Genomic DNA, 20,396 nt, shown 5'->3' with positions numbered 1-20,396 from the left:
TAACACTCTACATGAGATAGTTTCATGTAAGCACAATAGACCTGAGAAAAATAGCACACTTTATAGTTGGGAAACTAATCAAACATCAGGAACAGCATCTATGATCAGGAAAAATGAAAAATAAAAACCAGCTAAACGCAGAGTCCTTTGTTGATGGTTCTCAGCCCTGGCTGCACATGGAATCCATTTGGAAGCTTTTCTTTTTTCTTTTTTTTTTAAGTAAGATGCCTGGACCTCACCACTGGAGGATCTTATCTAATTGTCAGGTGTGCAGGGGCAAGGACATCAGTGTTTTTTAGAAGGCTTGCCAGGTGATGCTAATGTGTGGGTGGGATGAGGATCCATTGGGCTAGACTGAGCAGTGTGAGCTTTGAGTGTGCTGCGTCTGTTGACAGCTTTTCTGTGGGTAACATGGCTGGGTAGGATGAAGAGGCTGAAGGGCTCAGTAGGGGAGCCCCTGGAGCCCCTGCAGTTCCGTTAATGTGTTACTAAGCTCAGCTGTGATCTTAGTGAGCCCTGGCTGAGCCTCTTCATTTTCACTGCTTTTAATTTCAAGCATAGGAGCAGTTCTAGTCACGTGGGGGTGGCATGAAACTCAGAAAAAGGTGCTTGTCAAAGTGAACACAATATCCTGCTATTTCCTGGCTGCTTTGAGTTTGGTTTTGAGAGTGACACCCCCCTGGGGATTTCTACAAAACACTGTGACACATTGAAATCTCAGCATGTCAGAGCTTTGTATCTTCTTGTTCAAATATTTTCTTAGAAAACAACCAAGGATTATCTTTGTTTTGTCTTAATTAATCCATGAAGAAAGTGGGACTCAAACAGGGTCGTTGAAAACCTATTATGGCTCCTTTTGCTAAGTCTTAACCATGTTATGTCCAGGAAATGTCTAATAGAAATAGCGATGAAACTTCTATTGGTCAGAAAGCTCAGAGTACTGCAGGGAGAGGAGATAGGAGGCAAGGCACCTATCTTGAACTATGAACACCAGAATGGGCATAACAAAGGGGATGTTCTGTCAGGATACTTTATTGCAGTTGTGGGGTATTGACCTAGCCTTATTTTCTTTGTATTCATCAACTCCCTTGCAACCACCACCACATGTGCACGCACATACAGACACACACATACACACACACAAGGGCTTTCCTAGTACTGTTAGGCCCATCACAGTTTCTAATAAGTTCTGACAAGAAAGGAGATTATATATCTCAATACTCTCCACCTCCTCAATCTTTCCATCTATGGAGTCTGAGAAAAAAGGTGATTTTCCAAAACTAGAGCTAAGGATGCAGTCAGCGATGTATTCCTGGCCTTCCCTCCCTCTCACCTTCCTATATTTACCTTTGTTGCCAGGCAGATTTGGGCCAAGGAAAATGCTGACTCTAGCGTCTAACGCCCTCCATAGCTTTGCCCTATTTGGTGCAACAGAATGCTTGGGGCCAGTCTGGTTTTTGGCAGTCCCTTTCCTGGACAATGGATCCTGCCTTCTGTACCCTGACCTTCTGGCTGGGGTTCTGCTATGTGTGGACAGGTCTCTGGACAATAGGGCCCCCCTCATTGCATGATATCTGAGCACAGACTGTTTCATGAATCCCATTCTTTTGGCCCCACTCCTCCACCTGAATGTAAACTGCAGAACTGGCTAGTGTTTGCATATGACAGGGCATTATGACAGAGCTTTCTATACCCCATCTGATACAGTAGCCAGCCCCTGTCCCCTTTGAAACTCAGTAACTTCTGCATATTTTTTGACTGCCTTTCCTCACTGTGCCATCAAGCCTGAGTCTTTCTGAGCTCCTACATGATATCACCAGTACCCATCTGTCAGTTTGTCTACTGTGGTGGCTTGCGTGTTGCTATGATGCTGGAAACTATGCCAGTGGTATTTCAAATACTAGCAGGATCACCCATGGTGGACAGGTTCCAGTGGGGCTTCCAAACTAAGACAGAGTAGGAGGAAAGACCTGGTGGTCTACTTCTAAAAATTAGTCAGTGAAAACCCTACGATTCACAATAGATTATTGTCCAACATAGTGGTGGAAGATTAGCCTTCTAGGTTGGAAGGCACCGAAAATACACAGTGACCACAACAATAGCCTCGAGCATACCAATGATTTTGAAGATCGTGTATTACTGGGCAATGTTTTGTCCTTTTGTACATGGGGTTACCATGAATCAGAGCTGACTCAGCAGTAACTAGCAACAATAACATATGCCAATGGCTCCCACCTTATGGAACAACAATTTGAGCCCTTGGTTGTTTGACATGGAATTTTCTTGGAATCTAAGCTAGGAAGAAAAGCAGACAGAATACACAGTGGTTGCAACAATGGACTTGAGTATACCAAGGGTCATAAAAATGGCATGGACTGGGCAATGTTTTGTTCTGTGGTACATAAGGTAGCCATGAGTGAGTAAGAGCTGATTCAATGACAACTAACAAGAGTGTAATAACAACATGATATCAAGGAAGGACTATATGGTTTGGCTTACTTGGGATAACCTCTGTTACTCAGCATTCCTTAAGCTTAGCACACCTTGAGCTTGTTGCACTCAGTTAGCCTACAGAAAATCTTATATTATCAGGTTCAAACATTTGAAACCTTTGTTTTTCTACTAGGATTTGGATCCTTTGAATTAACTTGCAGTCCTAGGGAAGACTCTCTTGTCCCACTCTCGCTTTTACCTGCAGGCCTGGACACTGACAAGTTAGCCTATTACCTTACAGACAAAATGGAACCCGTGTCTCTTTTGTTCCCAGCCACCATCTACTTCTCTACTACTTCCTGGGTCTGGAGTTTTAAAAATATTGGCTTTATGTATGAATATATATAATTCTTTCCTCAGTTATTGTTTCCCCTCAGTCCATGTGATTTTTGATTCTTAATCATGTTTTCCTCATAAGACGCATAAGTTGGAAAATGTATATTTTTATGTGCATTTATATTTTAGCAAAATACCAAAAATGCCTTTGGCTTCTAGATGCTATATTAGGAAAACATGCAATGTTATGACTGTTTCATTTTCAACCCCTTCTCGTTAAAGCTATTTTTCTTTTAGAAACTCACAGCAAGAGTGGGCAGCTGGGGAAGGAGGAAATCTGCCACTGGTAAAGAACATTTCAAAGACCTTTCGAATAGTATTTATTTTATTTGAAATAAATCTGTTGCTCAGTTGCATTTAACTAATACATAATGGCTACAGATTCATGGTTTTATGTTGAATTGAGCCACTTGCTGCACACCCAGCCCATTCTTTTCTCAGGTCCATGTGAATGGCCTGGAGTAATACTAAAATGACACCAGAAGGAGGGGACACTTTAGCAGAAAAGTTGGTCTGTAGGGATGTTATTGAAAATGTATTCAGTTTATTCTGCGCCATGGTAACTTTGTTGTTGTTGTTGTTAGGTGCCGTCGAGTCACTTCCAACTCGTAGCGACCCTATGCCCAACACAATGAAACACTGCCTGCTCCTGCACCATCCCCAAAATTGTTATGCTTGAGCCCATTGTTGTAGCCACCGTGTCAGTCCATCTCATTGAGGGTCTTCCTCTTTTTCAGTGACCCTCTACCAAGCATGATGTCCTTCTCCAGGGACCAATACCTCCTGATAACATGTCCAAAGTATGTAAGACGTAGTCTTGCAATCCTTGCTTCTAAGGAGCATTCTGGCTGTACTTCGTCCAAGTCAGATTTGTTTGTTCTTTTGGCAGTTCATGGTATATTCAATATTCTTTGCCAACACCACAATTCAGAGGCATCAATTCTTCTTTGGCCCTCCTTATTCATTGTCCAGCTTTCTCATGCATATGAAGCGATTGAAAACACCATGGCTTGAGGCAGGTGTACCTTAGTCTTCAAGGTGATAGTTTTTCAACACTTGAAAGAGGTCTTTCACAGCCTATTTGCCCAATGCAATGGTTCTTTTGATTTCTTTTTTTAAATTTTTATTGTGCTTTAAGTGAAAGTTTACAAATCAAGTCAGTCTCACATAAAAACTTATAGACACCTTGCAACATACTCCCAATTGCTCTCCCCCTAACGAGATAGCCCGTTCCCTCCCTCCACTCTCTCTTTTCCATTTCACCAGCTTCTAACCCCCTCTACCTTCTCATCTCCCCTCCAGGCAGGAGATGCCAACATAGTCTCAAGTGTCCACCTGATCCAAGAAGCTCACTCCTCATCTGCATCCCTCTCCAGCCCATTGTCCAGTCCAATACATGTCTGAAGAGTTGGCTTTGGGAATGGTTCCTGTCCTGGGCCAACAGAAGGTCTAGGGGCCATGACCACAGGGGTCCTTCTAGTCTCAGTCAGACCATTAAGTCTGATCTTACGAGAATTTGGGGTCTGCATCCCACTGCTCTCCTGCTCCCTCAGGGATTCTCTGTTATGTTCCCTGTCAGGGCAGTCATCAGTTGTAGCCAGGCACCATCTCATTCTTCCGGTCTCAGGCTGAGGTAGTCTCTGGTTTATGTGGCCCTTTCTGTCTCTTGGGCTCATAATTACCTTGTGTCCTTGGTGTTCAGTTTTTTGATTTCTTGACTGCTGCTTCCATGGGTGTTGATTGTGGATCCAAGTAAAATGAAATCCTTGACAACCTCAGTCTTTTCTTCATTTATCATGATGTTGCTTATTGGTCCAGTTGTGAGGATTTTTGTTTTCTTTATGTTGAGGTGTAGTCCATACTGAAGGCTGTAGTCGTTGATCTTCATGTAAGTGCTTGAAGTCCTCTTCACTTTGAGCAAGCAAGGTTGTGTCATCTGCATATCACAGATTGTTAATGAGTCTTCCTCCAACCCTGATGCTGAGTTCTTCTTTACACAGTCTGGCGTCTTGGATTATTTTATCAGTGTACAGATTGAATAAGTATGATGAAAGGATAAAACCCTTGTACACCTTTCCTGACTTTAAACTATGCAGTATCCCCTTGTTCTGTTTGAATGACTGCCTCTTGATCCATGTATAGATTCTTCATGAGCACAATTAAGTGTTCCAGAATTCCCATTCCCCACAATGTTATCTATAATTTGTTATGATCCACATAGTCGAATGCATTAGCATAGTCAATAAAACACAGGTAAAAACATCTTTCTGGTATTCTCTGCTTTCAGCCAGGACTCATCTGACATCAGCAATTAATATCCTTCTTTCCATGTCCTCTTCTAAATCCAACTTGAATTTCTGGCTGTTCCCTGTTGATATATTGTGGCGACCGCTTTTGAATGATCTTCAGCAAAATTTTGCTTGCATGAGATATTAATGGTATTGTTCGATAATTTCCACATTCAGTTGGATCGCCATTCTTGGGAATATGCATAAATATAGATCTCTTCCAGTTGGTTGTCCAGGTAGCTGTCTTCCAAATTTCTTGGCATAGATGAGTGAGCACTTCCAGGGCTGCATCCATATTCCATCAATTCCCGGAGCCTTGTTTTTCGCCAATGCTTTCAGTGCAGCTTGAACTTCTTCCTTCAGTACCAGCAGTTTCTGATCATATGTTACTTCCTGAAATGGTCAATGTCGATCAATTCTTTTTGGTATAGTTACTCTGTGTATTCCTTCCATCTTCTTTTGATGCTTCCTGTGTCATTTAATATTTTCCCCATAGGATCCTTCAGTATTGCAACTTGAGGCTTGAGTTTTTTCTTCAGTTCTTTCAGCTTGAGAAATGCTGAGCTTGCTCTTCCCTTTTGGTCTTCTAATTCCAGGTCTTTGCACATGTCATCATAACACTTTGTCTTCTTGAGCCGCACTTTGAAATCTGTTCAGTTCTTTTACTTCATTGTTTCTTCCTTTTCCTTTAGCTACTCGACGTTCGAAAGCAAGTTTCAGAGTCTCTTCCGACATCCATTTTGGTCTTTTCTTCCTCTCCTGTCTTTCTAATGACCTTTTGCTTTCTTCATGTTTGATATCCCTGATGTGATTCCACAACTCGTCTGGTCTTCAGTCATTAGTGTTCAAGGCATCAAATCTATTCTTGACAAGGTCTCTAAATTCAGGTGTGATATACTCAAGGTCGTACTTTGGCTCTTGTGGACTTGTTCTAATTTTTGTCAGTTTCAACTTGAACTTGCATGTGGCGAATTGATGGTCTGCTCTGCAGCCGGCCCCAGGCCTCATTCTTGCTGATGATATTAAGCTTTCCCATTGTCTCTTTCCAAAGATGTAGTTGATTTGATTCCTGTGAATCCCATCTGGTGAGGCCCATGAGTATAAAAAAAAAACCACCCACTGCCAGTCGCCATTTATATTGGTGAAAAAACGGTATTTGCAATGAAGAAGTTGTTGGTCTTGCAAAATTTGATGGTGTGATCTCCGACATTGTTTCTATCACCAAGGCCGTATTTTCCAACTGCCGATCCTTCTTTTTTGTTTCCAACTTTCGCATTTCAATCACCAGTAATTACCAATTCATCTTGCTTGCATGTTTGATCAATTTCTGACTTTGGAAGTTGGTAATAATCTTCATTTTCTTCATCATTGTCCTTAGTGGGTGGTGCGTAAATTTAAATAATAGTCATATTAACTGGTCTTCCTTGTAGGCGTATGGATATTATCCTATCACTGACAGCGTTGTACTTCAGGATACATCTTGAAATATCCTTTTCGATGATGAATGCAATGACATTTCTCTTCAAGTTATCATTCCAGGCATAGTAAACCACATGATTATTTGATTCAAAATGACCAATACCAGTCCATTGCAGCTCACTAATGCCTAGGATATCAATCTTTATGCTTTCCATTTCATTTTTGATGATTTCCAATTTTCCTGGATTCATACTTCATACATTCCAGGTTCTGATTATAATGGATGTTTGCAGCTGTTTCTTCTCATTTTGAGTCGTGCCACATCAGCAAAGAAGGTCCCAAAAGCTTGACTCCATTCAGGTCATTAAGGTTGACTCTACTTTGAGGAGGCAGCTCTTCCCTGGTCGTATTTTGAGTGCCTTCCAACCTGAGGGGCTCATCTTCTGGCACTATTTCAGACAGTGTTCTGTTGCTATTCATATGGTTTTCACTGGCTAATTCTTTTCAGAAGTAGACTGCCGGGTCCCCCTTCCTAGTCTGTCTTAGGCTGGAAGCTCAGCAGAAACCTGTCTGCCATGGGTGACCCTGTTGGTATTTGAATACTGGTGGCATAGCTTCCAGCATCACAGCAACACACAAGCCCCAGCAGTATGACAAATTGACCGACATGTAGGGTATGGTAACTTTACCCCTAAAGAAAAACCAAGTAAAAAGGAAAGGAGAGGTGAAACACTAGTTGTAGTCTCTATGTGATTTTGTTAACTCCAGAGAAAAGAGTTGGGCCAATTGTTGTCCAATGTAACTTTCTGTGATGATGGAAATGTTCTAGATCTGCTCTTTTCAATATGGTAGCCACTAGCTTTATGTGGCTGTTGTTGTTCGGTGCCATCTAGTCAGTTCCGACTCATTGCGAACTTATGTTTAACAGAATGAATCACTGCCTGGTCCTGCACCATCCTGAGAATCATTGTTATGTTTGAGCCCATTATTATAGACACTCTGTCAATCCATCCACTGAGGGTCTTGCTCTTTTTTTTGATGTCCCTCTCCTTTACCAAGCGTGATGTCCTTCTCCAAGGATTGGTCCCTTCCGATAAACTATCCAAAGTAAATGAGACAAAGTCTCATCATCCTTGCTTCTAAGGAGCATTCTGGCTGTACTTCTTGCAAGACAGATTTGTTTATTCTTCTGACAGTCCATGGTAAGTGCAGCGTGTGGCTACTGAGCATGTAAAATGTGGATAGTGTGACTATGTGACTAAGTTTTTAATTTCATGTAATTTAAATTGATTTTAAAAGCCACACTAGGGGCTTCTTTATTGAACAATGTAGGGTTAAAGGATTGTACTCCAGAGTGAGTGACTCTTTCATTGCAGTGCTGAGTTCCTCATAGCTTTTGCATGCACATACCTCATGAGGCTGGGACATTCAGAGTGACCAGCCCTCCCTAGCACTAAAGATTCTGGTGTTTAATCCATTTATTTCTTGTTGATTCTGAGTTGCCATATTTGTTCAAAAAATCTGTTCTAATGCATACAGTTTATGACATGTGCTATTTCTGAAAATATGTAACTTTTATTCAGAATGACATTTACATAGATTTGATTAAATAAATTTAATTTCCTTGTATTAAGTAACTTGTTTGCTATGAACAAGTAATTCTCCTGTCATTGAGCATACAGACCTGGAGAAGGGCTGTAGGTAGAGGGGAGAAGATAGAGGGGCATTTTTAATTTACCAAGATCTGAATACCAGTATCTCATGTATTACTTCAAACAAAAAAATCACCAGATGAAATGAATCAACATTGGCTCATGGAGTCACCTAGTACAACCTCTAATCAGATGCTTCTTTTCCTCTTGCCACCTTTCCTTCTCACTTCTCTTCCCACAGTTGGCCATCTAGCCTCTCCCAGGAGTTTCAGTGACAGAAACTCCTTTTCTCCACCTCCTCATCCTACCCATTGCACTGTTGAGTGGCTTCTCATTTTTAGAAAATGCCTCTTTTATGGCATGATAAAATCTGTCTCTCAGAGTTTTTGGCCAAGGTTCCTATTTCTGCCCTCTGGGATAACACAGCACATGTAATCTCATTTCCATGTAGGAGTCCTTCAAATGTTTGAAGATATAATTCTTTTTACATTGAGTGTTCTCTTTCCTGTTTTGATTTCCAATTGATTTATCCATGGAAGATGGTCAAGTCTCCTCACTGTCCTGTTCACCTGAATCTGGACATATGCTTAGTTCATTAATGTTCCACTTATAGTGATGCCAGGAAATGAAAATGACATTCTGGATGAGATTTGATTAGCAGCAAAGTTGAGCAGTTTGCTCACCTTCTGAGTTCTGGATGCTACAACTTTACATAAGATTCCTTATCTTACAGTTGATCTGTGGGCCCATCATCTTTTTCGGAAGTGTTGCGTTAAGGCATGCCTCTCCTGTATTTGGACAATTAGGTGCAGGACTTCACATTAATCCATGATAAATTTCACCTTGATAATTTTGGTGTATTTGGTGAACACTGTGATGCACTGCTAGTCAAAACCAAAAAACTCATCATAAAGTCAATTCCGACTCATAGCGACCCTACAGAACAGAGTAGAACTGCCCCATAGAGTTTCCAAGGAGCACCTAGTGGATTGAAACTGCCGACCTTTTGGTTAGCAGCTGTGGCTCTTAACCATTGTGCCACCAGGGCTCCATTGCCAGTCATGGTGGATTAAAAGTGCATTTCTGTAGAAGACAGGCTGTAGGATTCTTAGAATGGCTGAGAGGAAAAAGGTAAAAACAAACAAACAAAAACAAATAATTAAATGAAATGTGAAGCATGTTTTCCCTACAAGAGACAGATATATCCAGCTTTTTCTATGAGAATACAAATGTTTGATTTTGGACAATGTTTCTCAGTGTCGTATTTACAGGAGGTAAGAGTGTGGAAATTCTACGGAATTACTGAAGTGGGTTGAGGGGAAGTTTAGAGTCTTCAATCTGGTAAAAAATGGAGAGTCAGAATCCTTCTCCATAACCCAAGTGGGAATGTTAGACTGAAGTCAGCAAGAGGAAACTTATCAAAAATAATTGTATAATCCTGAATTTAATTAGAAAATAATTGCATGATCACAAGTTAGGGGAGAGATGGCTTAGAAGTAGTTTATGTGAAAATAATCGTAATTTTTTGGCAAGCCAACAGTTTGATTTGACTTAAAAAAGGGGGATGCAATCTTTGTCTCACCAGAAATGTAACGTCCAACTTACAAAAAAATAGCCCAACCTATGTTGTATTGATTCAAACATGTCAAGAATATTGTATTAATATTTAAAGGGAGCAATACCAAGCTCAGGTGCCTCCCGAAGAGAGGAAGCTGCAGGGGGAAGGATTTGCTTTCAAGTAGGAAAGGTTGAAAACATCGTGAATATTAAACTGGGGAAGAAGTGGCCATGGGATGGGGGTATCGTTAAACATTTGAAGTGTGATTATGTAGAAGTAAGACCAAGCAATGGGTTATATCAATTGGCCAGATCAACGGGTTTAAGTTAAAAGAAGGACAATTTTGGCTCAAGATAAGACTTTATATTCTAATACATCTAAAAATGTTCAAAAGTAGAATTCAGGCTTGTGAGGTAATGAATTTCATGTCATGAGGGGCAGGCAAGTTCAGACTGGATGGCATTTAAGAAGGCTGTTGAAAATACTGGATAGGAAGCAGAACCAGATGGCTACCAAAAGGGCCCCTTTAGGTTTCAGTTTAAGATGGTATGAGCTCATCTTGAGTCTGACTGCATCATTTACATACTGAGAGTTTTCAAGGCAAACACAAAATATGCAGGTTATTTCGGATTCTCAGCTACTATTTTCCTTACCAAGGTGCTATTAAATTCCTTCATGCTATATCTCTATTTTTCTTTCTTTAAACAGTAGAGTTATGTTTTAGAAAAGGTAACATGGAAAAGCAGATAGCTCATGAACAGCATATTGTAGAAGTTAAGAGTAGGAGATTTGTTTTTGTCCTGGCTCCATCATTTGCTAACTATGTGACCTTGGGTTACTCATTTCACCTCTCAAAACATCAGTTGTTTTTCCCTTTATTGTTAAATATGGCTAATAATTGTATCTAAATTATGAATGCTTGTGAGGATTTAATGAAACATATAAAGCACTTAGGTCAGTGTCTGACACGTAGTAAATGTTCAATAAATGTTGACTATTTTTTTTTTTATTGTTATTATGGGGCTCTGGTGGTGCAATGGTTAAGAGCTACAGCTCCTAACCAAAAGGTAGGCAGTTCGAATCCACCAGACGTTCCTTGGAAACTCTATGGGGCAGTTCTACTCTGTCCTATAGGGTTGCTATGAGTCGGAATCTACTCGACGACAACGGGTATCGTTATTATTGCTGTTATTATTATTACTTGTTTCTCTGTAACTATTGGGGATTAAATAAAAAATATTCCCTCCTTGCTGAAATAACGAATACATTTTATTCTTTGCTCACAGCATAATAAGGTTCCCTTTGCAATTGCTTTTGGTAATTATTTGATAAGTTATTCTTATTAAGCCTGTGGGCAGTTTTAAACTTTATTTTACTTGTCTTTATTGACAACATTAAAAAAAAAACTCATGAAGCAATAGATGAAAAATGTTATCACTTTTTAAATAATGCACTCAGTTTAAAATTAAATGATTTTCAACATAATTGCCTCTGGAAATGACTTTACAAGCAGTGGAAGGATTTAGTAGGAAGTAAAAAAATGAAGCAATTGCACAAAGTATGATTTGATTTCTTACTATGGCTTCATGTGAGAGGGTCAGCTACTGCCCTGGTTTGCAGGGTGTGGTCACTTTGATATTAGTGAAGATTTTAGTGGAGATAAGTTCTATTCTCCAAAGTCACGTATTTTGAAGTATGGTTAGTGCACGTTTATGTTGGTGGGGTTAGAACTCATACGTGAGTTCCACCTTTTCTAAAATGGAAACAATCTGAACTGAATATAACAGTTGCCCTTATTTGCCTAAAGTAAAAAGATTCTCTGCTGTAAAATAATAATGCTTTCTTCATAGGGTTTGTTATGGATTCACTTGTGTGCCTCCTAAAGTATGTGTAAGGAGTTTTTGTGGTACAGTGGTTAAAGTGCTCAGCTGCTAACCAAAAAGATTGGTGGTTTGAACCCACCAGCCACCCTTTGGGAGAAAGATGTGGCAGTCTGCTTTCACAAAGATATATAGTTTTGGAAACCCTATGGGACAGTTCTACTCTGTCCTATAGGGTCATTATGACTCAGAATCAACTCAACAGCAGTGGGTTTTTAAAAAATATATGTTGAAGTTCAAACCCCTGTACTTGTGAATGTGATCCTGTTTGGAAATAGGGTTTTTCTTTTCTTATGTTAATGAGGTAATACCTTAGTAATATGGGTCCTAAACTTAATCCTTTCTAAGTGATCTCCTATAAAAAGGGAAAACAGACACAGAGAGACACATACACAGCAGGAAGGCACCATCGGAATAAAGACTGTCTGCAAGCCAAGGAACTCCAAGAAAAGCCCAGGGTGGGAAAAAAGATTTTTATGGATAACAAAAAGAAATTTTAAAACACCAAAAAAGACCAAAATAAATGAAAATGATTACCATATTTATGGGTATATAGATTTAATATTACGAAAATATCAATTTGCCCCAAATTATACAATAAATTCTTTACAATTTCAAAAAAAGAAAAGAAAAGCCCAGAGCTACAGAAGCTGAATGAGACAAGGTTCTCCCCCTACAGCCAACAGAGAGAGAACCCTAGGCCTGCTGATGATGTGCATTCAAGACTTCTAGCCTCCCAAACTGTGAGACAATAAATCCCTGCTCTGTAAAGCCACCTACTTTGTTGTATTTTGTTATGATGGCCCTAGGAGACTAAGACAGAATTATTGTGATGTTAAATAAGATCATAAATATGACCTCAAAAGGCCTGTACAAACTGAGAAACAGAGTAAATAGTTTTAGGCACACTTCTTTAGTTCCAGAGTTCTCGAAGCCTTAACATAGTAATGTTGGTTAGGAACCTCCAAGAGAGGAATATAGTATTCAGCATTTTCCAGATTCCCTAGATCATGGTGCCATTTTTTGTCCCTGGATCATCCTGAGGGACTACTAGTGTTCTGTGGATGGCTTTGCCCAAGACCCTCATTTTCCAGAGAGGGATCTAGACTTTCCCAAGACCACACAGCGACCTCTACTGTTAGGCAGAACCTTCTCGGTTCCAGCTGTGGACTTCCCAATCCATAGTAGATGTCTAGCTCTAAATCACATTTAAATGATACAGTCACTGAAGTCAGGTTGAGCTTTGCGTAATTTAAAAGAAAATGGGGCCATCGCGAACTCAAATTGAAATTAAAAACATTTAAGACAAAGACGAAGCAATAAATAAGCAAATTGCTGAAGACTGCAATCCATTTAAGAGTCAGAGAATCTGTCTGTCATAATGTGCAGTGTGTAAAAGCGGCATCATGCAGTAATATAACCAGGATGTTCCTGATTACAATGGAAGTATGGCTCAGTTTTAAAAGTTTTAACTCTAGAGGTTTTTCTTACACACATTTCTCAACTTTTCTTAGATTTTAAATTTTAGAGACGAGTTGTGTAAGTATTTGAATGCTGGCTTCTGGTTGTTTTTCTGAGTCATTAATGACTCATTAGACATGAACCATAATAATCTGTTTTTTTTTTTTTAATCTATTTATGGTGGTGTTTTGTGCTTGCTTCTTACTTCCAATGTTGCTTTTGAAATTACCGGAATACAATTCTTATAAAAATCCCAAAGAAAGGAGCTACATTTTTTTGTTTGTTTTTCGGATTTCCTTTTGTTTGCAATGATAGATACCAGTCCCTTACATCTGTATGCTACTGTAAAGAACATTCATGTATGCTGTCACTTTTGAGGCAAGCATAGCAGATATTTTTATTCTCTTTTTCCAGGTGAGGAAATTAAGACTCCTGGAGATTGTATTGTTCAGGAAACTTTTGGTTGAAAATCTAAACACACTGGAATATAGGATCTAGTGGATGCAGGGGCTCACGCAGTGATTGGTTTCCTTTTGCTCCTTGGTCTCTTCCTTGCTCCTTCCTTAACTCCTATCATAGCTTCAATCTGTGTGTCGGCTTTGTTCTCTCAAGTTCCTAACTGGGGGCATGGCCACTGGCAGGTATGGGGGTCATATCCTTGCTGTTTTGGAATCCAGTTAGAAAGAGAAAGCTCCCCTCCACCACTACCAACATCAACTCTGGAAACCTCATGGGCAGATTCTGAATGGTCTCTAAAGTTATACGCCATTTCTTGGATCAAAACCCTTGTCCAATGAGATGCACCATTGTGATAGGCCTGGCCTAGGTAGATAGGCACCCATATGGTCAGAGAAGCAGACTCTATAACTGGAAGAAAAAGGAAATGAAGCTGAACTTCAGAGAATACAAAACTACAGAAACCACAGAAGTTAAATAATGGTTCAAGATATTCTCATTTTGGTCCAGTGCTTCTTCCTATGATGCTGTGCTGTTATATGCTCTTTTTGGTTTTCAGAATGTGTCTCCTTGGAAGGGATTCTTATCAGAAGTACACAACGGTCCCGTTCATTTATTTATTTTACTTTTTTATTCTAAAATAGTTATAAATTCACAGGGAATTGCAAAAATAGTACACAGAGGTCCCATGTAACCATTCACCCAGTTTCTCCCAATGTTAACACTTTACCTAACTATAGTGCAATATCAGAACCAGAACATTGACACTGGTACAATCCACAAGCTTATTCAGATTTCATCAGTTATATGTGCATCCATTTGTGTGTGTATGTGTAGTTTTATGGAATTTTATCACATGTGAAGATTCATGTAACTTCCACCACAATCAAGATACAGAACTGTTCCGTGACTACAAAGATCTCTTTTGTGATAACCTTTTATATTTATACCCACACCCCTCTACCCGTTGCTAGCTCCCGGCAACCACTAATGCCTTCTTCATCTCTATATTTTTGTCATTTTAAGAAACATATGTAAATGGAATCACGCAGTATGTGACCTTTTGACTTTTTTCACTTAGCATGTCCCTGAAGCACATCCAAGTTGTTGAGTCTATCAATAGTCTATTTCTTTTTATGGCTTAGTAGTGTTCCATGATATGTATAAACCTGCCACAAATAAAGCTTCTAGGAGTATTTGTAGTACACATTTTTGTGTGGACATGCGTTTTCATTTTTCTGGGGTAAATGCCCAAGGATGCAATTGCTGGGTTGTGTGGTAAGTGCATCCTTAGCTTTGTAAGACTAACAAACATTCTCAAGAGTGGCTTTACCATTTCATATTCCCACCAGCAATATGAAAGATCTAATTTCTCTGCATTCTCACCAGCATTTGGTGTTGTCAGTATTTTTTTGTTTTAGCTGTTTTAATAGCTGTGTGGAAACCCTGGTGGTGCAGTGGTTAAGACCTATCGCTGCTAACCAAAAGGTTGGCAGTTCCGTCTTTTGGCCAGCATGGCAACACAGAAGCACCTCACCATTCCTCCACAGCAAAGAACCAAAAAACTAAGTAAAACAGAGACAAACATCATTCCTGGAAGCTGAAGTGTTAAATAAAGAGATAAAGAACTCAGCCAAGCACGAATGGAATAAGAAACTGACAGAGGACATAGTGCGAAGAGAGATACCTGGGGAGAGCCCCATCGCTAACGCAGCACAGATCCGCCATCTTGCACTCCTGTTGGGGATCGGCAGACAGGGGTCACGGGAAAGACAGGGCAGCCGGTAACCAGCGATACATACTTTCCCACCCCCCATTCTCTCCCCTCTGCTCTACCTCCAAGATTCCTGCCTGGCTGTGGTGTCTTAGCCAGCCAAGAAGTGCAGTGTCCATGCTGCTTGGATTTGCCCCACCCACTTCGCAGATCGAGGGACAAGGACGATGGGAAAGCAGCTTCACGAAGTTCCCAAGAGGAGACAGAGCACCCGGTAACGAGCTATATACGCTTTCCTAGCCCTCTCTTCTCCTCCCCACCTCCTTGGCCTCATCTCCTTCTGGCCAGCCACAGTCTCTTGGCTGGGAGGCAACTGCTTTGGCCTCAGGCTGCTTAATTTTGTGCTGCCCACACTGGCTGTGCCCCTGAGCTGGTGTTGGTTCTTTCTGCCTCTTTTGGTTTCCTGTGTGCCTCCTACCATCTCCTCTTCCTTTCTCTGGAACTGCTGGCTCCATGTGCCATCTTTGCTTCTTGAAAGGCTGTGAAGCCACACACGACTAGAAAACCACCCCCCTGTCCTGCAACACCATGCTGGTGGGATCCCTGGTGCTTTTCTCCCCTTCTTTTACTTTATTCTGTTTTGTTTGTTTTCTTTTTCTTTTCACAGCTGGGGAGCCCCTTCTAGCCGGGCTGCAATGCATGGCTTAGGAGCCACTGCCCCAATCTGTGCAGCCACGTAGCTGGGATCCCTGAGGGCATTTTCTTTTTCTTCTTCCTTTCTTTTTTTTTTTTCTTTTCTTCCTCTTTTTCCCTTTCTGTGTTTCTTCATTTCTCAGTTCATGTCTCTCTACACTTATCTTCTTGAGGTGGGGCCAAGATGGCGGAGTAGCCAGATGCTTCTCGTGATCCCTCTTACAACAAAGACCTGAAAAAACAAGTGAAATGATTATATTTATGACAGGCTAGGAGCCCTGAACATCAAAGGCAAAGTTAGAAAATGGACTGAGCAGCAGGGCGAGAGAGAGGCAGTTCGGAAGCAGAGAGGAGTTGCTGGACACTCGGGCACCATTCTGAGTGGCAGGGGGAGGGAGAGGCAGTTCGGAAGCAGAGAGGAGTCGCTGGGATCCTTCGGGCACCATTCCTGGGAGCAAAGGCAGCGGGCTGGTGGTAGCGTTCGGCCACAGTTTCCTCAGGTAGAAACAGCCAGCCCCACAGCCTACTCACACCTCTGGAACCAGAGAAAAATGGCGCTCTCGGCAAAAGCTAAGTACTTGGGTATATTTTACTGTACCCTCAGCCCCCAAGCTGGTTTCAGTGGCTGTTGATTTCCCTGGGCCCGAGATAGGCCCTGCTGAGCTTCCTGAGCCATTTTCCCAGCTTTGGAGAAGGAATAAATTCACAATTGGGGAAAAGATAATCTGCTAGCTCCACTAAGCTGGGGAGCTCAGGACAGAAGCAGCTCCAGTCCAGGCATAAATAGTCCTTGGACTTTGAATACCTTCCCCCCTGCATGGATCTGTGTGGGCCTATTTCAGGAGAATAGGCCCCTGTTGGGAGATTGTAACAGTTTCAGCTGTGCGGTGGAGATGTGGGTGTTTGATGTTTGACACCGCTTTACCTATTAAACAGGGTCCTCACCTACCCACATCAGGGGCCTAAAGACTGGTGGCTCCACTCAGGCCACCCAGCCACCCACGACAGGGGTCCAAGGATAACTGGTACCTCCCAGTCCTTATAAACAAAGCATTGGGTGCTCATGGTCTGGCTGCGGAATCCACCTGCCTGTGTGCTCTAGGGAATAGGGATGTGCTTTCTTTACAGACACTCAGGGGATGGTTGTCAGCCCCCTGCCTTTTTCAGAGCATGACCCCCTGCTGCAACCAGATGCTGATACCTACCCCAATCACCTCTGCCCCTCTAAGACTGTAGGACAAAGCCTGTACCACGCACTTGATGACTAGCTACCTGGACACCTGAGCTGAATGTGTACGAGAAAAGTGAATGGACTCCTAGGCTGATATACCTGATATCAGCTCTAGCCATCTGGTGACAGGACGTCAGAGCTTCAAAGGTGAAAATAATCAAGCTAGCTCACTCAAGCAACCTATTTGGGCATACACTTATCTTCTTTTCCTGTCTCCCGAATACCTGGTGCTGTGTGACATCTGTACCCGCTCTAGACAGGCTATACCACGCAGCCTGGGAACCACTTTCCCAGTCTGAGCAGCCCCACCAGTGGGACTCCAGGACTCCTGGGGGCTTTTCTTTTCCAAGTTTTAATCTAGTTTTTTCTTCTTTCTTTTTTCTGTTTTTATTTTTTATTCCTTTTTGCTTTTCTCCATTTCTCAGTTTCTTTTTTCTCCACTCCAATGGCAAGTTCCCTTAGCACTCTGTTTTTTCTTTATTTGTTCGCTTTTTTTTTTTGGCCCCTGTTTCTCTCTCCTCTCTCTCCTTTTTCCCATACCCATATCAGCTCCACACATCACAACCTCCCCCCTCTTTCCTGCCTACCTGCAGCATGCACTGAATATCACACCCCCTCACAGCACAGGCATGACCTACTGGAACCTGCCCAGAACTGATTCCTGGCCCGCCATGTTGGCTTTAGTATATGCCACAAACATCCCGTCCCAGCTCCTCCCCTTCAGCTGGACCTGCCCTACTGCACTATAGCTGAATGACTGGCCCTGCCTATTGGACAGGAGGTGAAAAGTGTCATGACTACAGACAAGCAAACAACAAAGAATGCACAGCCAGCCTGCTCAGACATAACCAAATAAAACAGAAAAGCGGACAAAACAAACAAATCTACAATCAAGAAACAAAGAAAATAACTACTGAATGTCCCAAAGATAGCAAACAATAACAAAACGTATTAAAAAAACAGGACAGGATGGTTCCAGTAGGTGCCCAAAATAAAACACCAGGTGACTTTCCAGTAGAAGAATAGGCACTAGAAATACCTGACAGGGAATTCAAATCTCTAATATTCAGAACAGTCCAAGAGTGGAAGCAAAAACTAGATAAAAATGAGGAAAAAATAGACAAATTTATGGACAAGGCAGACAAATTCATGGAAAACACAGACCAAAAAAATGGGACAATTCAGGAAGTAATATAGGAACAAAATGCCAAAATAAATTCACAACTAGAAATCATACAAAAACAGCAATTAGACATCCAAAACATAAACAACAAGATTTCAGAAATGGACAGTGTCATAGAAGGGCTGAGGAGCAGGTTTGAAATGATGGAAGACGGAATCAGCGAAATTGAAGACAAACCCTTGGCTACAACTCTGTTTGAGGAAACATCAGAAAAAAGAAGGAAGAAAAATGAAGAAACCCTGAGAATTATGTGGGATACAATCAAAAGCAAAAATTTGCAATTGATTGGAGTTCCAGAACAGGGAGAGAAAAGATAAAACACAGAGAGGATCATTGCATAATTGCTGACAGAGAACTTCCCTAATATCATAAATGATGAAAAACTGACCATCCCAGAAGCTCAACAAACCCCATACAGGATAGATCCCAAAAGGAAAACACCAAGGCATATCATAATCGCACTCGCTAAACCAAAGACAAAGTCCTGTGAGCAACTTGAGAAAAACAAAAAGTCACATACAGAGGAGAAACAAGAAGACTAAGCTCTGATTATTTGGCAGAAACCATGCAGGCAAAAAGGCAATGGGATGACACATATAAAACCTTGAAAGAAAAAATTGCCAGCCAAAAATAATATATCCTGCAAAACTTTCCTTCAAATACTATGGTGAAATTAGGACATTTCCAGATAAACAGAAATTAAGGGAATATGTAAAAACAAACCAAACTTACAAGAATTATTAAAAGGAGTCCTTCAGTCTGAGAACAAACAACATTAGACCAGAACCTGAATCTAGGATGCAAGATTGTACCAGCCAGATACCAATGTAGAAAATGAACTCTCAAGGACTATCCAAAGCCAAAACAATTGCAACAGGGACCTAGAGAGGTTAATCTGTAAATAACAACAAAGTCAGAACAATAAAAAAGGGAATAAATGGTATAGGTACAGAACTTTCTAATGGAGAGGAAGGCAAGGAGATCAAAAAAACAAAACAAAAATAGGTATAGAACTTTCTAATGGAGAGGAAGGCAAGGAGATACCACATAATAATAGAATGGTTCAAACCTAGGAAGATAAGGCTAAATTTCAAGGCAACCACAAAGAAAGTTAATAAACCTACTCATCAAAACAAAGAAGAAAAACATAAAACCTCAAAAAAAAAAAACTACAAAAACAAGGGAAATAAAAAAGAAATCCACAAACAAAAGGAACTCAGCACAGGAGAGTAAGAGGAACAAAGAAAATGTTGTTGTTGTAAGGTGCCATCGAGTTGGTTCTGACTCATAGTGATCCTATGCACAACAGAATGAAACACTGTCCGGTCTTGTGCCATCCGTACAATCCTTGTTGTGCTTGAGTCCATTGTTGCAGCCACTGTGTCAATCCACCTTATTAAGGGTCTTCCTCTTTTCCACTGATCCTGTACTTTACCAAGCATGATGTCCTTCTCCAGGGACTGATCCCTCCTGACAACATGTCCAGTGTGTAAGATGCAGTTTCGCCATCATACGTGTCCTTATTAGGGCAAGGCACAGGGAGATTTGACACAGACACACCGAGGAGGAGGTGATACAAAGAAGGTGGCAGAGATTAGAGAAATAAAGGGCATCAAAATTGGTAATGAAGAAGTTAAACTGTCCCTATTTGTGGATGATATGATACTAAGAAAATCCAAAAGACTCCACAAGAAAGCTAATGGAGCTAATAGAAAGATTCAGCAGAGTTGCAAGATACAAGATAAACATACAAAAATCTGTTGGATTCCTATACACCAATAAAGAGAACGATGAAAAGGAAATCAGGAAAACAATATCATTTATAATAGCCCCTAAAAAAAAAAAAGCATTTGGGAATAAATCTAACCAGGGATGTAAAAGACCTATACAAAGAAAATTACAAAACACTACTGAAAAAAAACAAAAGAGATCTACATAAATGCAAAAACATACTATACTCATGGATAGGTAGACTCAACACTGTGAAAATGACAATTCTACCCTAAGTGATTTACAAATACAATGCAATATC

The sequence above is a fragment of the Loxodonta africana genome, chromosome X (assembly GCF_030014295.1).
Source record: "Loxodonta africana isolate mLoxAfr1 chromosome X, mLoxAfr1.hap2, whole genome shotgun sequence".
Classification (NCBI taxonomy): Eukaryota; Metazoa; Chordata; class Mammalia; order Proboscidea; family Elephantidae; genus Loxodonta; species Loxodonta africana.
This window is presented reverse-complemented; position numbering follows the sequence as displayed.